The sequence below is a fragment of the Salarias fasciatus genome, chromosome 12 (assembly GCF_902148845.1).
Source record: "Salarias fasciatus chromosome 12, fSalaFa1.1, whole genome shotgun sequence".
Lineage (NCBI taxonomy): Eukaryota > Metazoa > Chordata > Actinopteri > Blenniiformes > Blenniidae > Salarias > Salarias fasciatus.
The window spans coordinates 28,967,286-28,989,852 of NC_043756.1; the positions used below are offsets into that span (position 1 = coordinate 28,967,286).

Here is a 22,567-nt window from a genome sequence, read left to right on the forward strand (position 1 = left end):
GTATTGTCTGAAGTAGAGCAATGCCACCCTCACACTGAGGGGACTGCAGAACAGAGTCTGGTAGTCTTTCCACACCAAAGGAAACGTGAAATTGTTTGGTCCAGTCTGAAGCATTCCATAGGAGCAGTGGGCAGCTGCGGGGAGTGCCCGGGGACCCATCTCCAGATGAAGAGCCAGGCCAATGGTCAGAATCACCTGACTGGCGGATTGACCTCGTGCATGTTATTCGTTGATGGGGTTGATTCCTGGAGGAAACCCACCCAGACACAGGGAGGAACATGCAAACTCCACACAGAAAGGCCCGCATGGTACGGGGATTGAACCCAGGACCTTCTTGCTGTGAGGCAAAAGCACTAACCACTCATGCACTGTGCTGCCTTTGTTTCCTTGAAGTAAATATGCTGGATAAAATACAAAGTAGATGCATAGCCTGCATCTACTAGCTGATTCAGACCACACAGTTTTTTTGTTTCTGGAAAAATAACATAAAATGTAATTAAAAAAAAAAAACAAAAAAAAAACAACATGTTTTATTGGCGTACTCATCAATTAACCAGGCAACAAATTCGACTATTCACACAGACACACAAGAAAAAAAAAATTCTTGGGGGTGCTCATGGTGGTGCTGTGGCTATCCCAGGGAGACCGAGAGCACTCCCAAGCCCCCTGGTGCTGCCTATGCACTTGGTTCTCAGAGTGCTGACCTACTGGAGGTTCTCAGGTTCTCTAGGAGTAGGACGGGAAGCAGAGCTTTCAGCGATCTTGCTCCTGCCATGCAGAATCTGACAATTTATTCTTTGTACGCATCTTTACAAAACATTCATGAAAAAATAGGCTACATGTTTCCTTTTCCAATCCTGAATCATCAAATATGTGCAGAGACCTGAAAACAGGCCGACATTTGAGGAACAAATTGAAACTGTAATAAAATTTGCATTTTACTTGATCAAAAATGTAATGAAACCCAATAGTGTAATAATTTCACAAATAATGTGAAGCCCCTGAAACAGTGCAGCACATCACAGCAGGGAGCAAGACGCTGGCAGAAAAGGCAGACATGGAACAACATGGACTTCAAGATTCAGACTGACAAACTGGTGATGGCCAGTCAGCCTGACATAGCAGTGTTGGAGAAAAATTAGAAGATAGCAGTAGTGTTTGATGTAGCCATCCCCAGCGACAGTCAATAGTGGTGACGGTAGAGATTGGGGCACTCGGGGCAGGAACCCCTAACCTCTCTCTCCTTTGCCCCTCATTGTGTGATCCACTTCGCTCTGCTGCTTTTCAGCTTTACCTGAACTAAAAAAAAAAAACAACTAAAACACCTGATCAGTCCAGTGTTGTTTGCTATGACAGTTTATTAAATTCCCACTTGCCACAAAAAATCTTCAGGAGAATTTACATTCATCATTCAGAAAACACTTTTTTAAAAACATTTCTCAAAGAAACATCTTAATCTAAGCTCACATGACAATCTGCCTGAAAAAGTCATAAATCAAAGTCAACTTTGTCAACTCTCAGCTGTGAGAGTTACTGTGTTATATGAAACATTACAACAAACTGCAGCAGTTAAGGAGTGTAGCTTCAAGCACAGGTTGTAAATGTCCTGCTGGACACTCAGTTTCTCATCTCTACTTTGCTGTATTTAAAATAAAACAAGAAAAATCAGATTTCAATGTTTCAGATGCAAAGAAGCAACAGGTCAGTAAATCACAAAGATGAACAGAACAGTCATGAAATCAAGTCGTAGCTGTGTGTGAATCTTAGAAAGACGTACATAAACAAACCTGGACTTTATAAACTGGAATAATAATTTATCTGGACGTGGTGTTCACATGTGGAAACACAAGAGAAACCTGATGAGAACCAGGATCCTGAAGTCCAGGTGTAGGATCTATTTCAACAGAAGTATTAATCAGCAGTAATTTGTGAGGCTTCTATGTGCCTGTAGGAGGCGCTAAAGTCTCCATTGTAATGACAGCAGATCTTTTCTTTTGAATGAGGAGAGTTGGAGCTGAGCTCTGCTGGAGTCGTTCAAACTCTTCCTTCACAGCAACAAGGTCTTCATGTCCAGTCCTGTCAGAGTGGAGCTGCATGCTGCTTCCTCTACCAGGACGTCTGTTTCTCCCACAGTGTCTGAAGTCTGCTGGAGTCTGGAAACGTCCAGTCTGTCTCCCTGTCTGTGTCCTGGGATGGACTGCTCATCTGGATGGATGGATGGAAACATCATCATCCATCATCTACACATTTCCTTTGAAGAGAACAAGAGAAGAACTTTCCAGCAGTGACTCTTTGCATTGTAAAGTTCAGGATCAGGTCAGTGTCTTTCCAGATCATCTGCAGGTTAATATTTCTCAATAAAAAGTAGAAAAGTAGAAAAGTAGAACATGGTCGAGTACCAGGTCATGCTGAGCAGGAAGGGAGAAGAAATACGGAGGCAGCACTTTGTACATTTGTGAATCATGAATCTTCACGGATGTCTGATCACCTTCGAGAAATTGTTCAGCTCTGCTTTGGCAAGAGTTTCGCTTTGACATGCTTCATTTCTTTCTCATGCTTTTTTCTGTTTTTCAAACTCTTTCACATCAGCATCTCCATCTCTGATATTCTGGTTCAATGTTTTCATCAGTTGTTTCTGTATAGGCCTATTAATTTCTTTTTCCCATGCAGTTATAATACCATTGAAAGCTTCATTTCTGAAGTCATCTATCTCTTCATCTTGTTGTTTCTGTCGTTCATCCATTTTTTTCTTCCAGGTTTGTTTCTGTTGAGCCTCCACTGTTATCCTCAGATTATGTATTTCTTCTTCATGCTTCGGTTCTTTTCCATTCAGCCTTTCTCTAATCTGTTATCTGTTTGACATTACTTCTCTAAAGCATTCATTTCATTTCGTTCAACTTCTTTCAAGCTATAGATTTTCTCTGTCATCCTTTTATCCAAATCTGTTTTCAGATCAGACAAGAGTTAATTGATGCCTTCTTTCACTCCTGTTGCTGTTTTGAATAGTTCTTCTTTAGTTCGATCACTTCCTTTGAATGTTTCTCCTTTAAAGCTGCAAAGTCCCTGTCTTTACTGTTCTTGAATTCATTGAACTCTTCAGCTTGTTTTCTGGCCTCCTCTTCATGTTTCTTTTTGATATTCTCCAATTCTTTCTTGTAGTTTTCTTCTAATTCTCGTTTCTTCTTCTCCTCTTCCTCCTGTTTCTTTTAATCTTCTTCTTTTCTTTTCTTTTCATATTTTTCTTTTTCCTGCTCGAATTCTTCCTGAAGCTTTAACAGTTTTGTTTTCTGCTGTTGTCGTATTTCTTCACCTTCTTTCTCTCTTTTCTTCCACCACTCTTTTCTTCTCTCTTCCCAGATCTCTCGCTTCTTCCTCATCTCCTCTCCAGACTCCACCAGTTTTTTGTCAATGGTTTCTTTTTGTTCAGATTCAGATTTTATCTTTTTCTCCAAAGCTTCAAGCTTTTCTTTCCATTCTTGTCTTTCAGCTTCCTCCTGTCGTTTCTTCATCCTGTCTTCCTCTTGTCTATCCTCCTGTTCTCTCTTTCTCAGCTCTCGCTCCTTCCTGATGTTTTCTTCCTTTTCCTTCAGTTTCTCTTCCAGTTCAGCTCTTTGTTTCTCCATTCTCATCTTCATCTTCTGCATTTCTTCCTCATGTTTCTTTTCCAGTTCCTCCCTCTCTCTCTTCATCTCTTCTTCCTTCTCCCTCAGCATCTTTTCCATTTCTTTCTGTATTGCTGCCTCAGCTTCTTGCAGCATCTCATTGGTGAAGCAGTCCCCTCCGTTTCTCTTCACCATGGAGTCGATCTTTGCTATCAGCTCACTGACTTGATTGGAGTCTTGTTTATCATTGTTGAACACATGGTATCTTCCTCCACAGTTAGCAATCAGACTCTTAAATGAATCATTACATCTATCTCTAATGTATTCTTCAATCGACAGCTCCTCTTCATCCAGTTCATCTCCTCCTGTTAACAGAATGAAGGTAAAGTGCAGAGAATTCTTTCCAAATGCTTCCCTGATGAGTTTCAGTGTTTCTTTCTCTTCTGATGTGAATCTGCCGATTCTCACCACCAACAAGAAGACGTGTGGTCCTGGAGCCAGAAGACTCACACATTTCACCAGCTCTTTATTCATCTCTTCATTGGACAAACAGGAATTAAACAGTCCTGGAGTATCGACCACAACGATCTGACGATTGTTCACTTCACCCGCTGCTTTCTGACAGCGTTTGGTTTGGTTGTTTCCAGGTGCAGCTTTAAACTCCTTTCTTCCCAGGATGGTGTTTCCCGAGGAGCTCTTTCCACTGCCGGTCTTCCCCAGAAGAACAATCCGGAGACACTCTGTGTTCTGTGTCTCCTCAACACCTGTGAAAGAAGAACATTTATTACTATAAAACAACAGAACAATGTTTTACTGAGAGATGATGTGCTGTTAAAGATAAAAATCATCAGAGATGTACTTACAGATGCCTTTGTTCTTTGCTTTCAGATCCTTCAGCTCAGACTGGAGGAGGTTGATGTTCTTTTCTTTTTGGATCATCTTTGTTATTTGAGCTTGATGGAACATTTTCATTGTGTAGGAGTGTGGTTCATTCCTGTCTCTCATTGTATCGACATTATAAAACAACCTTGAAAGTTCTTGTCTTCCATTGATGTTGAGAACAAAATGTTCTCCACTACAGCTCTGAATCAACTCTTCTACCTCCTTGTTTCCCTTTGGAAAGTTGAGAGTTGAAGGATCTGAGTCCACAGTGAACAGAATCATGGTGAAGTCATTGACTGAAGAGCTGAAGGTCTTCTGGATGGTCTCTAACTCTCTCTTGTCTTCATCAGTGAGTGGACCCACAGGCAGGACCAGGATGAAGGCGTGGACACCTTCAGGATCACAGAGGGAGACACAGCTGAGAGCCTCCTCCATCACCTCCTCCTGAGGTCTTCCACACAAAGCAGGCAGCTCCACCACAGAGACCCACCGTCCACACACCCCTCCCTGGTTTCTGACACACTCTGAGGAGTTGGCAGCTGGTCCAAACCTTCCTGGTCCCAGTATAGCATTGACTGCTGACGTCTTTCCAGCTCCTCTTCTACCAAACAACACCAGGTTCACAGGAGGTTTGGCTTCTCTTCTCACTTTTCCACCATCTGTTTCTTTATCTACGACCAGAAACTCTCCTCTGAGGGTGTTCACTATTGTTTCCATTTTCTGCATCAACTCTTGAAGGTCCACTGACAGATTAACGACATCTGGAGTTTTCACTACGGTCAAAGGTTTTCTGTCCCACTCCCCACTGACAGACACACAGTTTTCTCCTGGAAACTGGAATGAAGCTTTAAACTCTTGTTTTCCAGGGATGATGTTTCCCGATGATGTTTTCTGATCATCACTTTTTCCAAACAGCATGAACCTGAGTTCGTGTTCTGGAATAAAAACATAAATAAGACTGACAGTTAGATGAGGAAACACCCTTAAACATTTAGAATGAAGAATATTTACAGATCTGAAATGAGGTCAGGCTTTACTGGAGTTGACTTTTTGGTCTTATTACATCTATTGAATATCAGGATTTTAAATAAGTTTGTTTTTCAACGTAACGCTACTGTGCACACACACGCATTGTAAAGTAAATTAACATTGTTACAACAACAAGTTTTTAAAAAAACATCCATGATCAAGTAAAGCCTTAAACCCTCTGGGACAACCTGTAACCGTCAGTCCTTCTAATCATAAATCAGACCATAAACCATTAATAGGAATAATAATAATGGGGGTGCTGGCGAGTGAGTAGTGGAGTAGGTTGTGCTTCAGATGCCATCTGGTAAAAACATATTTTAAAATCCTCTTTTGGGCACTGTACCCTTTTACAAGACCTGGAAATACACCTTATAGGTATTTTATCAGATTCTAAGCTGAATGATCCACACATATGGCCAGCAGCTTGTAATATTACAAATTCTGAGGAGCAACTAGCTCAGTCGACATGTTAGCATTCATGTCGCTGCGCAGCCTGAGCGTCTGACGTCACTCCGGTGAGTGTTTTCCGTGTTGGTGAAGCTTGCTGAAGCCTGCGAGCGACTGAAGTGCTTGCTGTCTCTCTCTTGCTATTACTGTTAATTCACGAAGCAATCAAAAATCGGGGTTATTTACGCCCCCGGGGTTACTTCGCCCCCGATTGACCAAGCGATCTCTCGTGAATTACATTTCTTCTCCGCCGTTAGCGCCACCGGCGTGCTAACTAGCTTAGCGTGCTAACTAGCTTGGTCCGCCGGAACCGCTATGGCGTCCTCCCCTCTGTCTTCTTTTCTTTCCTGCTCAGTGTGCCGTATGTTGAGTCAGAACCCTGCCTCCCTTGACGATAGGGGTATTTGCGTAAAGTGCAGTGTATTGACAGCGCTGGAGGCCAGGGTAACCGAGTTAGAGGAGCGGCTGCGCAGATGTGAGGGGCAGGGCAGCGCTAGCTATAGCGAGGTAGCGGCAGGGCTCGCAGCCCGTTCCCGCAGTGAGAGGAGTGTTAGCAAGCCTAGCCCCGCAGCGTGTCCCGAGCAGCCGGGACAAGACCAGGACCGGTTTGTGACAGTCCGGAGGAAGGCTAGTGCTAAGCACCGCCACGTAGCACTCCAAGAACCGCTTCACGTCTGCAATAGGTTCTCTCCCCTCAGCGACGACACGCCGGCTGAACTGGACACGCTGGTGATTGGCAGCTCTATAGTTAGAGACGTGAAGCTGCCAGCGGTGAAGGTTAGGTGTTACCCGGGGGCCAGAGTGGGGGACATCGAGGGGAACCTTAGGCTTTTAAAACAGGAAGGTAGGAGATTCCGTCGAGTCGTGATTCACGCAGGCGGTAATGATGCCCGGCGGAGACAATCAGAGGTGCTCAAATTACAAGTAGCCTCGGTGTGTGAATTGGCTAAGTCGATGTCTGATGCCGTAATATTCTCTGGTCCCCTGCCCAATTTGGTCAATGATGAAATGTATAGCCGACTTTCATCATTCAATCGCTGGTTGTCTAGATGGAGTGAGGAAAACGGAGTTATTTTTCTAAACAACTGGTGCACCTTCTGGGGAAAGCCTGGGCTCATCCGCAGGGACGGCATCCACCCAACTTTGGATGGTGCAGCCCTTTTAGCTCACAATATGGCTGATCGGCTTCGTACTCTAAATTGACAATCCAGCTATGAGCCCCGGGCGCAGAGCAGTCGTGTAGAACACTCCTCTGTTGATCTTGTTGATCCCGTCACTAATCCTGCTCCCGGATTTTTACAAGTCAAGCATGGAGGTTTACCTAGGCTAACAGAGACTGAGTCTGTCCAAAGTGCTCAAAGCATTAAAAAAAAGTCAATGGGTAAAAAGCTTAAAATCTGTACAAGACAGAATAACTTTTCCAGTAGGAAATACATAAAATGTGGTCTACTAAACATTAGAGCAATCTCCACTAAATCTCTGTTAGTTAATGACCTTATCGGTGACAATAACATTGATCTCCTTGCTCTAACAGAAACTTGGCTCCAGCAAGATGATTATGTGAGGCTCAATGAATGTACCCCTCCAACCTATGTTAATTTCCAAACAGCTAGATCAACAGGTCGAGGTGGAGGTGTGGCAGTGATTTCCCACTCCAGTCTTCTTCTTAAACCCAAAACTAATGTTAAATTCAACTCTTTTGAAAGCTTAATACTAACGCTTACTTGTCCAAATTGGAAGAATCAAAAAGCTGTGCTATTAATTATTGTGTATCGACCTCCTGGTCCTTACTCTGACTTTTTAACTGAGTTCTCAGAGTTTTTAAGCAATATAGTATTGACTCATAACAAGATCCTTATAATAGGTGACTTTAACATCCATGTGGATGATTCTGGTGATAGTTTGAGTAATGCGTTTATTGCAGTATTAGATAGTATCGGTTTCACTCAAAATGTTGATGAATCCACTCATAGTCACAAGCACACCCTGGATCTGGTCTTAACATATGGGATAGAAGTCAGTGACCTAAATGTTCTCCCTCAGAACCCTATTCTCTCAGACCATTTTTTAATTACTTTTCAGGTTTTGATTGAAGACTACTGTGCTCAAAAAGATAAAATTCAGCTGATACGGACATTGTCTGAAAAATCTGTGGCTCGGTACAAAGAATTGATCCAGCCTGCATTTGCTGCATTATCTTGTGAACTCACAGAAATGAGCTTATTGACCAGTGGTGATAATAGTGATCAGTTTGTTGACAGTGCTATGCACTTACTAAAATCTGCCCTTGACGTAGTGGCCCCGTTGCAGCTGAAAACCAATCGACCCAGGCGCGTTGCTCCATGGTTTAATTCTGAAACCCGTGTTCTCAAACAAAAAACTCGGCAATTAGAAAGACTGTGGCGTAAATCTAAATCAGAACAATCTCTGAAGGCCTGGAAATGTAGCTTGCTAAGCTATAAACAAATTCTCTTTAAAGCCAAGACATTATATTACTCTCGTTTAATAGAAATAAACAAAAATAACCCTCGGTTTCTATTCAACACTGTAGCCAGACTGACAACCAGTCATACTGTAGTGGAACCAGTAATCCCAGAATCTTTAAACTGCCATGACTTTCTTAAATTCTTTAATGATAAAATCATAACCATTAGAGGTAAAATCAGTGAAGCGCTTTCCTCAGATCAAGCTCAGGGAATCCAGCCACTGCCTCCACCTGAAATACCTGAAATACTAGATAGTTTCTCATTAGTAAATGGGGCTGAGATTACTTCAATTGTAATGTCTTCTAAAACCTCAACCTGTCTCCTAGATCCAATTCCAACTAAGCTTTTCAAAGATATCCTTCCAGTTATCTTAAATACGATCATAACTATAATAAATACCTCTCTAGAAAATGGCTATGTGCCACAGTCATTTAAATTCGCAGTAATCAAACCACTGCTGAAAAAACCTAATCTCGATCCTGATATTCTAGCTAACTACAGACCGATATCAAATCTGCCTTTTATTTCAAAAGTCCTGGAAAAAGTTGTGGTTAAACAGCTTTACCGCCACCTACAGGACAATTTGAGAAATTTCAGTCAGGATATAGAGCTTATCACAGCACTGAGACTGCGTTAGTTAAAGTCACTAATGACTTGCTATTGGCGGCTGACGCAGGTCTAGTCTCAGTCCTGGTTCTCTTAGACCTCAGTGCAGCTTTTGATACAATCGACCACAATATTCTCCTGCAGAGGTTAGAATGTGAGGTTGGCATCAGAGGAAAAGCCCTCTGCTGGTTCAAATCCTATTTATCTAATAGGTACCAATTTGTTCACGTTAACCAACAGTCCTCACCGTGCTCCCAGGTCAGTTATGGGGTTCCTCAAGGGTCCGTGCTCGGGCCAATTTTATTTCTGTTATATATGCTTCCTTTAGGGAACATAATTAGAAGTCACGATATCAATTTTCATTGCTATGCAGATGACACACAACTGTATTTATCTATGAAACCTGATCAAACTAATCAAATAGACAGACTCAGTGACTGTATCAGAGAAATTAAAACCTGGATGACTACGAACTATCTCCGTCTGAATCCTGGCAAAACAGAGGTCATTATACTAGGCCCCCATAAACTGAGAGAGTGTCTATCCAAACAGATTATTACCTTAGATAACGTCAGTGTATCCTCCTCCTCTACTGTGAGGAACCTCGGGGTCTTATTTGATCAGGATATCTCATTTAAAGCACACATCAACCTGGCTTGTAAAACAGCATATTTCCACTTGCGCAACATAGCTAAAATAAGAAACATTCTACCGAGAAGCGATGCAGAAAAACTCATCCATGCATTTGTTTCTGCGAGATTGGACTACTGCAACTCCCTTCTCGCAGCCTGCCCAAAAAGTGTATTAAAAAACTTTCAGTTGGTTCAAAATGCAGCCGCCAGATTATTAACTGGAACTAGAAGACGTGAACACATTACTCCCGTTCTAAAATCTCTTCACTGGCTTCCAGTCGAGTTTAGAGTTAGATTTAAAATCCTTCTCCTCACTTACAAAATCCTAAATGGGATGGCTCCAACCTATCTCCAAGATGCTTTAACGCCTTATCAACCAATCAGAGCACTTCGCTCTCAAAATGCAGGGTTACTGGTGACTCCTAGAGTCTCTAAATGGACACTAGGTGGAAGAGCCTTTAGCTATCAGGCACCATTTTTATGGAACCAGCTTCCAAGTGGTGTCAAAGAGGCAGACACAGTCTCCACATTTAAGGTTAGGCTCAAGACGTTTCTCTTCGATGCAGCCTATGATCAGGTCAGCTAGGGATTCTAAACTAAACTAAACTAAACTAAACTAAACTAAACTAAACTAAACTAAAACAAACCAAACCAAACTAAAGTAAACCAAACTAAACTAAACTAAACTAAAACAAACCAAACCAAACTACAGTAAACCAAACTAAACTAAACTAAACTAAACTAAACTAAACTAAACTAAACTAAAACAAACCAAACTAAAGTAAACCAAACCAAACTACAGTAAACCAAACTAAACTAAACAAAACTAAACTAAACTAAACTAAACTAAATTAAATTAAATTAAATTAAATTAAACTAAACCAAACCAAACCAAATTACACTAAACAAAATTAAACTAAACCAAACTAAATTAAACTAAACTAAACTATACTAACTAAATACTAGTTTAAACAGTTAAGTATCCACAAAGCTGCCCCAGGAGCTAGAATGCTGTGGGAAGTACGGTGCACTGAGCCCTGTCCTCCTCTAATGTCTGAATGTTATTCCCTTTAGTCCGTTCATTGCTTTTCACCTGCTGTCCCCCCCTTCGAGGGGGAGTCTTCTCCAGTTTCAGTTGCTGACTCCACTATTACGAAGGCCTATGAACAAGCTCCGTCCGGACCGGGAGGACACCCCTATCGGTCCTGCCCGTGGACTGGCTTCGGTTCTACTGCTGGGATCCGTGGTTCTTGTGCTGGACCGTCCAACGGACTGTCCTCAACATAGTCCTAGGCTTTACTTCTTATTGTCTCATGCGAGCTGTTGCCAAAGCTGTCCGTCCCTGGGAGAGGGATCCCTCCATACTGTGGTTCTCCCCAAGATTTCTTCTTTTCCCACTGGGTTTTTGGAGTTTTTTCTTGCCGGATGTGAGGGTCGAAGGCGGTGGTTGCTTCGTTCTGTCTCGTTACTGTAAATATTGACATATTACCATTATGCTTATTCACTGTTTTTACTTTTACCGACAAATGTAACATCTTGAAGCCCTCTGAGGCAACTGTTGTTGTGATACTGGGCTATACAAAAATAAATTGATTGATTGATTGAATTGAAGATGGAGGTGAATAATCACACAGCTGGACTCTGTGCTGACATCGAGGTGATAAAGACCGTGGTGGACATGGAACAAAGCTTGAGGCCATACTCAGACGATGTGGTCAATATGCAGACGAGAGTCAGTGAACTGGAGACGGAGGTTGCTAACCTATGGGAAAAAGGACATGGAGGGGCGGATGAAGTGCTGCAATGTCCCTGAATCCACTGGGTTGAGCTCACCAGCGGCTGTTTCTAAGCTACTCAAAGAGGTGCCGAACTTGGAAAAGAACATGTTGGTCGACAGATCACACAGAGGCCTCACATCATGGAGAACTGATGGCGAACCTCGTGTCGTCATGGCTCAACTGCACTACTACCAGGACTGCGCTGACATTCTGCGTCGAGCCAGGGAGATGGGAACTTTAAACGTCAGAGGCTCCACCATCTCCATCTTCCCAGACTACCCCCCAGCCTTCGTGCAAGCCAGGTGTGTGTTCTCCAAGGTCACATATTGCTCCGGTCAGTCTTGCTGCTATATATGCTCAAACAGGGACAATTCTACATTCTTCACAAACCTCAAGTTCAAGCTCAAATTCCAAATGTAGACACACACTGTCTCATCCTTGGTGGTGAAATGAACTGTGTATCATTACCCACCCTGGACCAGAGCTCCCCTAAGACTGGGAGCATCTCTGAAGCAGCACATTCAATCAGAACTTTTGTTACGGCTGCCGCCGTATAGTTTGTTGTGGCGTGGGTGTGCACGCGCAAGCATGTGTGTCCTGGGATCTCTCCCTCTGTTCTACCTGCAGGTTTTCCAGTATGGTGATTGGATTATTGGTTTATTGGTTGGAGCACCTGACCGTCGGGGAGGACACCACGGCATCCAATCATCAAGTGGCCATGGGAGGAGCCTCCCTGGCAGGAGGATCATTCTGGGAGCGGCTGCATCTGTTCAGTGGCCTGTCGCTCCTCACTCGTCTGTTGTGATCAACTGAACTGTGTGATTGTCCTGAGTTAGAGGATAACAATCTGTGGTTTGTGTTGTTTTGGTTATTAGTCTAGGATCACCTTTTGCAGTAGTTTTGTTTATGCATTTTGTGTTGTTTTTGATTTATGGTGTTCCTTAGTTTTGTAACATATCCCTTTTTATTTATTAAACACCTCTTTCACCCGTTAACATCTGGGTTTATGTTACTTTCATATCCTCCTTCTGAGCAGCGGACGTAACAACATTTCTGAACACCAACCAGGGGGGTATTGCACAAAACCAGGATAAGGGATTAAGCCAGCAAATTGTTGTTATCCTGTGGTGATCTTGTGGTTATCCTGGACAAAGTTAGCCTCAAGTCGATTGCACAAAAGCTGGCCAAGTTTATCCCGGGCAAGTCACCATGGTGATTTATTCTCTGCAGCTAACCTGCTCCACAGCAGGCTCACTACCCAGGATAAGATTAAACTGGTATCAACAATGTGAGAAATGGGCGTGGTTTACAGCATTTCCTTGATTTTTCCACACACATTTAGATATTCTTTTGCACTTAAAGGACTCTCACTTAATCATCCCATAACAAAGAACCACTGGATCTCAGCCCTGTTACTGATGAACAACCTGGATCCGTTCTGGTGGAACCACCAGTCACAGGAGCTCAGAAGAGGGGCTGGAAGCATCTTTATCGAGAAACAACAATGCCTCTGAATAACTACTTAAAGGAGAAACTAAAAGAAGAGAAGCTCAGTTCCTCCTGCAGAGGAACAAATCAAGCTGGACAAACTGCAGCAAACCAGGGAGAGTGCCACATCTGCCTCCTAAAAGCAGGGCTGGAACATGCTGAAGAACCTTGCACATGCCTTACTGGGCCAACTATTGAACATTTAGTCTTTTTTTAAATTCAAGACTTTTTCAAAATATCCAAAATGTATCCACAAAGTTTCTGTACATTAGTTATTTGTTGAGGTGAGGTGATCATTAAAGAAAGCATAAATAAAGAGCATGTTTTTGTTACTTCTGTGTTTGTTTCAAAATAAAAATCACTTAAAGTGAGCCATGCTGGTTCTTCTCTCTGTTGTTCTTTACTTTGCTGCTCGCCCACATTGTGACATATCCCATTTAGAGCACTGTAAATCCAGATTTGAGAATCATGAAGACTGTCTGGATCAGAGTGATCCAATCCAATGATGCTTTGAACAACGGGCATAAGAATCAGACGAATTACCTGATCCTGGATAGCAACAAATGGGATTTCTAAATCCAGGTCATTTTGATCTCGATTATATTTTTCTAACAACTGGCCCCACAAAACCCAGAATTCTTGTCTCAGCTGAAACCTGGGGAACAGTGGGAAGGAGACCCGGGAGAGCAGATGTCAGTGGAGGTTTAGGAAAAAGTATAAGACAGGGTTCACTCTTCCTCCGTTTGTGTAAGACAGAAAATCATTGAATTCAAGGTGCTCCGCCTCCTTCACTGGTCTCAAGTTAAAATGGCTATTATGAGGCAAAACACTGATCTCACTTCTGACTGTTGAAGACAGGCACCTGCAACCCTGTCACACAGATTCTGGTCATGTGTAGGGCTGAGTGACTGTTGGTGACCAATATTCAACTTCCTTTCAGATAGTCCGAAGATAACCATAGAACCTTCCACTATGTCTGCAGTCTCTGGAGTCTCTTCGTATGGTGCTCAGGTCAACCCATACCATTGCCTTCTCAACACTCTGAGCAAAACGGCTTCTTTTAACGAACTGGTAGGAGAAACACCCTCCAACATTCCAGTTGAAGATGAGAGATCTCCTGAAATATCATGTCTTTGAAAAAGCTGCCACAGATTATACAGAGAATTTCTACTCCACATAGGAACCGGTCCTGAGCCAGTTGGATGGGGTGGATCATTCTGACTTTGTGTTGCATAGCATAGCATCACCGTTACTGTGAATCTATTTTGTTGAAAGAACTGTTCCTCTCTGTCACACCATACATATCACACATTCAGTTCATTTGTATGTTTAAAACTATGATTTTATGATTTTAAGTTAAAAATAGATCTTAAACAAAAATAAACAAACAATACACCACACACCAGTATTAATCCTCACTTACTGTTTCCTTCCACAGGATCCTGGTTGGAGCTGGGAGAACCTCCATCTTGGTTCGAACTTTTTCGACCAGAAGGTAAATTTAAATGTGCACCTCTGAAAACATCTGGTGTCACAGGCTCTCCGTTGTTCTCCTTCATCATGTCCCACATGCACGTCAACAGGTGTCGTTGGAGGTTTTTGTTCCACAGCAGTTTGAGTCTACATTTCTTCACCAAGCCTCTCCATGAGGGGAAAGTTTTCTCGAGTAGTGACAACCTCTTTCCCTCAGCTGCTGATATCAGTAAGACTGAATGAGTCCATGACTGCTCACTGAAGCTCTCCAGGATGGACTGAAGCCTCTGACTGTTCTGCTCAGTGAAGACTTCAGGCTGAATAACCAGCAGGAACAGATGAGGTCCAGGATCAGAGAGACTCACACAACGTTCAACATGTTCTGTCAGTTCTGGCAGAGACATGTTTGGTTGCAGGAGGTTTGGAGTGTTGATAACAACAATTTTTTTGTCCTTAGACTCCCCGCTGACACAAACACATTGATCCAGTTCTTCTTCTGTGTTGAATGACTTCATTCCCAGAATGAAGTTTCCCACTGAGCTCCTCTCAGACCAGCTGTTCCCCAGCAGAACCAGCCTCAGCTCCGACACTGGAAAGAAGATTTAAAGTTGTTTCATGTATTTTACAAGAGCTTGATGATGAGATCAGACAGTTCTGACCCGGAATCAGTTTTGATTACAACAGCCCGAGTAAAGTACAGGAATATTAATTCTTCTTCAAGGATGTTATTGAGATCTGCTGCTTTCACAACATTTCAAAAAGACTTATTATAGGATTTCTATGTGTATTTCTCTGTTGCAGCTGTATTGCTTGTGTTGTTTGTGTTTTAGATCCACATCAAAGTGAGGGCTCTTTTCTCTGTCTTTAAAATATTCCTGTCAGCTTCCACAATGTCAGATTTTCAATGAGCTCTGCTGCAGCGCCTCCTGCTGGTATGAAGGCTGTACTCACTGTTAGGTGGAATCAACCCAAAGCTGCTGCTTCGTATCAGTGGAGGACCTGAAGCTGGAACAAGACAGAAATCTTGTTCATTCACACACAAACATTCACACATTTTTCACTGAAGCCTAATTTATGGCTCCCCCAAATATTTCTCACTTCACTTTAAAGACCATAAGCTCTCCTACGTCATGTCAAGTGCTCCTATTTTACAGTTTGTTTAGTATACACACAAAATAAAACTCAATTCCTTTGGATCATTATTTACAACAAATCACATTAAAACCAAATTACGGAGGGTTCCATAAAAGTTCATCAATTCATCAATCAATGAAAAAAACTAAATCTGATCAGGAAATCCCTGATTACTGAGCATAAAGTGTTCTTAGTGGGGGAAGACTGAAGCTGTCAAAGTGATTAAAGTTGAATAAGACTCACCCGATTCTTCACTCTGTAGAAAACCTCTGAGATGGATGGAGCTGCAAGAAGAGGAAGAAACGGGTCAGAACTCTCAATATTATGTAACTATTGTTTGGACAAAAAAATCAGTGGATACAGCATGTAAGAAGCAGACCAGAAATACTAAGAGTGAAGGTGACAACAACAGTGGGAATACACACACACACACACACACACACACACACACACACACACACACACACACACACACACACAGCCCATTATAAAACAACCACAACTCGCTTCTTCTTTCTTACAAAACTAATCAGTCGATGTTTTCACAATTAGTTGTAGAGATGAAAAGGAACGATTATATTGTCTTCACGGCGTCGTCGATCTCTGAGATCTGGTCCTTCAGCTGGTTCCACTGTTCAGCTGCTGTTTAACATGCGTTAGCTCCATCCATGGACGTCACTACACTCACACCACCCTCCTCTTATGAACCCTTGGTAGAAACCAGCATTTCTCTCAGCTGGTTCCATGGATCACAAGTCTTCGACACCAAAGATAGTTTGATTGCTATGCCATTCCAGAATGCCCTGTTTCAATGTTACTGGTTCTGATGTGCTGCATTGTGGTTTTATCATATACGTTTTCATGGTTTATTTGCTTTTATGGGTTTTCAGCTTTTGTTTTGTAGGAACCAAATTGTATTGTTTTGTATTATCATGCTGTTAGAAGTTTACTGTCAGCTATTTTGCTCGATTAAAAAATTATGGCATCAATGTTGTGTCTTATCAATCTATGATCTCACTGAAGTCAATATTGGAATTGGGTTCTGCAGAAAGTCTTCAGCTCTGACTCTGGTTCTGCTGGTTTCTTCCTGTTTTAACAAAGTCTTTTCCTTTCCACTCTCTCCTGTGCTTAGTCACATGGTTTATCATTTTTTCTCAGAAAAAGTGCTGTCAGATGTTGTATTTTTTACTTTATAAATAAAACTCAGTTGAATAGAAAGATAATAAATACTTGTGAAACAAGAGTTTCCTCCAGTATTCACAGAAATATTTCACTGTAGCTGAAGAAAATCCGTTCCTTCCTCATTCTTCATCTCTCAGTGCAACACTCTGCTCTGCTCTGACATTCAATTCTGTCTCAAAACTGGTTGATCTGGTTGACTATTGTTGAGACTTGAGCAAAAACTTGAAGAAAAGAGTAATTAAAAATGCTCGAAACGTTGAAGTCTCTTGCACAGGATCTTTAATTCAGTAGAAAGTTGATCAGACAGGGAGATAACCTAAATGCTAGCAATAAAAGAAAAACAGGAGTCCTGGACCACGTCCGTGAGCTCTGACAGCATCAGAGTCTCCAGCAGAAAATGGCCCCGAGCTCTCCTTTGCTCGGGAAGTTATACTGTTAGGTTTACATGATTGATAGTTACATTCTGATAACACTCTGACTGTCACAGGGTTGTTTTTCTTGAAGACCAACAGACAGTAATCGTTTCACGAAGGTCACACGTACTTTGAAGAAATAATCAGGTCTTTTCTCAGGAGAAAATAGGGAGTCAGCTGGAAGAGGGTCGGAAGTATGAACTACTCCTTGCTTTGACCCTGGCCGGCCTCGAGCAGCTTCAGGATCCAGAGAGCTTTCAGTTACAATCTGCTGTACTAGAGGCCTTAGAATCATGGAACAATCACAGAATACGTATATATGAGGTAAAAATATAGTGAACAGTTGAATCAGTACATATTCATTAGAATGTGATTAAAACTGTATATAAACAAGTGAATCTCAGCATAATGATTTAGAATGTGATTAATATGGTGGATTAATGAGTGATCACAGCATAGTGGTTAGAATATAAATGCATTATACGACACTTTCTGCCCCGAGCCATCATCTTGAGGGGGACAAACTCAGCTTAATATCCGAGAAATGTGCAGCACCGGTCAAAAGTTGAAAGTTTATGTCTGAAGACAAAACTTTTGAAGTTTCATTGAAACTCACCTGTGAAATTTGATATTTTTCTTCCACAAACCTCTTTTTCCAGGGTTAAAACCCTCCTGCAACACGATATTTAAGAGGACATCCTGCTCTGACACATTTCTTAAGTTGCTTTCAGCTATTTTTTTTCTGCAGAAAGTGAAAGTAAAGACAGTCACCGTCAGGGTTGCCAGATTGCACGAGAGAAACAAGCAAACGGGCTTCTGGAAACAAGCCACGGTCCTTTAATTCATTCATTTACTTTTGTAACACTTTATTTGAAATTTTCCAATTATAGTATTAAACAATCTGTTATACAAAAACGCTTAGAAAGATCCCCACAAAAAAATCAAATAAATGCATCAAAGACAACAGACAGACAAAAATAGTGTAGCGGCTGCTGCAGCGGACTTATATAGTGGGCCTCCCTGAGAGGCGGATTCCCCTGGAACTTTTGTGGAAGGACTCTGGAGTAGGGGGGTTTCCGGGGCGAAAGTTTGTTCCTGTTGTTCTGTTTTGGGCGCGAGAGATGCGCATGTTCTGAAACGCCTTGAACTGGACCAATTGTGCCAATAAACGAGCCACAAACTGGATACACGTCTGAGCCTCCTTTTCCTGGACTACTACAATAGAGAGACAGTGAAAGAAAACAAAACACAACAAGAAAGAAAAACAAGTGCACCTAACATTCCTGATCACAGGACTGTCCAAGGGCAGGCGAAAACAGTCAAAGTTCCAGTTCCAGAGCATTTAAACTGTTCACAGCAGTTATTAGAGGTCCAGGTTTTGTGGAATTTAGGGTGACTACGTCCTCTTTTACCCGGTCATGTCCTCTTTTTACGTCCTGTCCGGGGCGTCCGGGTGGGTTTTTTAAATTCAAGGCAATGTCCGGGGTTCACTGTTTCTCAGAGCACGTGAACGTAAACTGACCAGCGCTTTGCACACAGTACTATGATACTTTGTTGCGCGACATTAATTACCAAGAAGCTGTCTTGTGAGCCGATCTGCGCGCGTGCGCACGCACACACACACACACGCACAGACGGAGCGGAGCAGACGGGGCTGTTCAGACTGCGGAACACGGAAGAGCAGCTTCTCAGATGAACTGCAAAAAAAATTCCAACATACCGAGATGAAAAATAGAATGTAAGCAGGATGAGGAAAACAATTAAAGATTAAAAGTATATATCCTTTTCGTTTGTTAAGTTAGTATTTTGGTGAGACTCTTATATTCTTCTTTCAGTTATTAAGAAATGTATTGTTGAAACTGTATTTCCTAACAGAAGAGTTCATATTTAGAACATTATTTAATATTTGTAAAGAGTCTAAGAGAGCTATTATTTTGTTAGAAGTTTTTACATTTCATTTTATTTTGTTAAAGAAGTTAATTTCATATCATTGAAGCATAAAGCATGTTCATCAACCTCCGAGGAGCGCCTCCCCCCCCTCCCCCCTGCCAGTCCTCTTTTTTGAAATTCAAAATATGGTCACACCAGTGGAATTTGTTGACGTGACTGTTGAGTGTACATCTGATCTTTTCCAGCATTAAGTTCAATGTATCTTTAATCCAGTGATGATGTGATGGAGCAGTAACAGCCTTCCACTTCGATAGTGTCTGGCTATTAAGGAGGAGAAGGCAATAACCCTCTGTAAATGAGTAGGACGAACAGATCCAGCCGGGTCGGAAAACAAACCAAAGACAGCGACCAAGGGAGAAGGTGAGATGTTATAAGCAGACACGTTAGAGATAAAGACCAGAACATACGATAAGAGGTAGCTGGAGTCTGTTTACATCTATTAGGTACACAATGCATCTACGTTCTGAAATGTCCTTGCTAGATTAGCTTTTGAGAAATGCAATCTGTGTAACACTTTAAACTGTATTAAAGCATGCCTGGGACATATGGAAAAAGACTGAACAGCAGAACTCCAATAATATGAGAACAAATAAATGATATTCTACTCTTAGCCCACATGTTGACCTTTTAAAGGGAGTCTAAACAAGAAGGGGAGGGAACAGTAGGAACATTTGCAAACTTGTTTCACCTGAAATCTGTAATTTGCAAGTATTAAAAAAAAAAAAAAACGGTCATACTTAATTTTCTAGATAACTTCAAAGTTAGCAAAAGTGCCACTAAAACACAGATCCTCAATTCTAATGTCCTTTTGATGCCAAATTTTGAAGCCACTGTCCAATAAAGATGGTTGAAAAGGATGATTATGCATTATCAGTGAATGGATAGAAATAGTTTGAATACCTAAACATCTTTTGAACTGACTAATGATTCGTAAAGAATGAGTTACAATTACATTATCCTGAATGTTGTCAACTAGTGGTGCACCCTATGCATTGAATTGGATTGTAAACCTGTTTTCTAAATACAGGTCAGATTCTATTGTGATGCTTGGAAAGAGTGAAGCTTCAGCTTTCGTGTCTGACGAAGCTGATGAGCGATCCAACTGATGGCGAGCTCCCAGTCCACCTTCGGTGCTTCAAGCAGAACTTTTAATTCCGCCACACCACTTAATGGATTAAGTGGTAGGATTTGTGTCAGTCCAACTGACCGGCACCAACGAAAGCCTTCCTTGGATACCCTTGAATCTTGACTGAAATGCTCAGTGGGCCACTCCAAAGCCTGAGTGACTTAGATGTTGACCTTGAACACTGATCCTGACAGACCGCAGCCGTCTTCTGTTCTCAGAGTTTAGTGTTACCCTCAGGTCCTCGGTTTAATTCACCTGCATAAAAATCCCACAAGAACTCTCTGTTCCAGCTCCCACTGATCTGCTGAACTACTGGAAATAGAAGTGTCACTTTAGGATTGGTTAAAAGGGTGTTATTATCTTTGATGGTTGTTTTTCTGCTGGCTGCACGACAAACTGCTCTACAAATAATAAAGTACCTTGGCCTGATCTCAGCATCTTCAGATACATTTACGGGACATCTTATGAGGTTGCTGTCACCTCAATCCAAAACCTAGGAGCACATGTTGTTAGAGAAAACACTGGCTGTCACTTTCACCTAAATGTGTATGTGACGATAATAGCAATGACAATAAAAAATAATAATAATAATACATATTTGTATTGGAAAGTGCTTTTCGAGATACTCAAAGAAACTTTACACAATATATTTAAAATACTTTAAAAGTGCTAATGAAGTTTGATATTTTAAATGTTGTTTTAAATTGGTTGAGATTTAAGAATATATACTTGAAGTTCAATATTAGCATCATCCACTTCCATTGTAAAACATGAGCAGAACATTCAAGTCCTGCTATTGTCAAGTTAGAAGCAGAGTTTGAATCCCTCCTCTCAATCTGTCTGTCCAGTACTGTTCTCTCTTTTGATGAACAAACCCCAACAAACAGCAGAAACTCTCCAGTTCTGAGTTCTGTAGAAAGTCTCCTCTGACTGGTTCTGCAGCTCTCTTCATGTTGAAAGAGACAATGTTTTTTTCTTCACTCACTCTCCTGTGTTTGGTCACATGGAATTGTTGTTTTTTCTCAGTCAAAGTTCCTTCAGGTATTGTATTTATCACACAAAAAAACTCAGTTGTATAGAATGATAATAAATATTTGAGAATCAATAGTTATTCCTTCAAATTAATATTTATACAAATATTAATATTTCAGCTGAAGAACACCAGTTCCTTCCTCACTCTTCTTCTCTCAGTACAACTCTGCTCAACACATTCAATGTAAAACTGTCCTGATGAACCAGGAAGGAAGGAAAATATGTTCAAAACTCCTGTCTGTCCTCATCAATGATTCTCTCTCAGATCCATCAAGTCTGTGCACTTCAGCAGAAGTTAATGTTCAATTTGATTCTTTGAAGAAAAGGTTCAAAGGTCTGTATCTTAACATCTTTATCGAGGGAATAAAACAACCATGTGGCCTGTTTTTAATCTGAAATAAAACCTGTGAAATTCATTTCTAGTTAAAAACTGGTTGAACCAATTTCCTGCTCCTCACCACATTCTTGAGAACATTAATTATGCAGAAATCAAATCTTTCCAGTTTCATGTCTGAACACCAAACCTTTAAAGTTTCATTGAAACTCACCTGAGAAATCTGATGTTTTTCTTCCTCAAACTTCCTCTTCCAGGGTCAAAACCCTCCAACAGCTCGATCCTCCAGTCTGATCTTCATCCAGCTGTTACATGTTGTCAGTTCTTCCACTGTCTGCACAAAGTTAAAGTAACAACCAGAGAGTCACCGAGGAATCCTTCAGAGTCACCTTTCACTGACTGCACTGTGCAGGATCACCAGATCTGACTGACTGTAGCCCAACCCACGTCCATAAAAACAACAGGTCATCAACCAACACCAGCTTCACAGCTGCTCCAATGAGCAGAGAACAACAGAGGCACAAACAGTGCCGTCATACAACCAAACAGGAAACTGATTGTTTCACTCAGAAACCACCAAAAGGCAGAGTTGAGACCAAGTTACTGTTTTCCATCTCACCACAATCAAGTGTTTGGATTCAGGTCCTGAACAAATCACATCAGACAGTCTCCTGAACAATTAATCTCATTTCACTGTTTTGAATTGAATCCATGAACACAACCCTGAGAGCTTTTTAACATGTATTGATTTAGTGAATTAGCTCTAAAATAAGTCCAATTCAACACATTTCAGACAGAGCAGAGCAGAGCAGACATAGCTTTAGCTTTTAGCATTAATAACCAGAACCACCTCTGAATCATAGTTCTGACAGCAGAAAACATTTACAGTGTATCAGAGTAGATGCGTAATGTGGATAGTAATAATAATAACAATAATAATGATAATGTGGAGAGATGCAGCTGATTTGGTGGA

At 41.5% G+C, this 22,567-nt stretch overlaps 1 pseudogene; it reads right to left on the reverse strand.

Annotated features, from left to right (window-relative positions):
- Positions 1-1,346: 1,346 nt before the first annotated feature.
- On the reverse strand, positions 1,347-17,873 carry LOC115398020 (GTPase IMAP family member 8-like; annotated as a pseudogene).
- Positions 17,874-22,567: the final 4,694 nt, after the last annotated feature.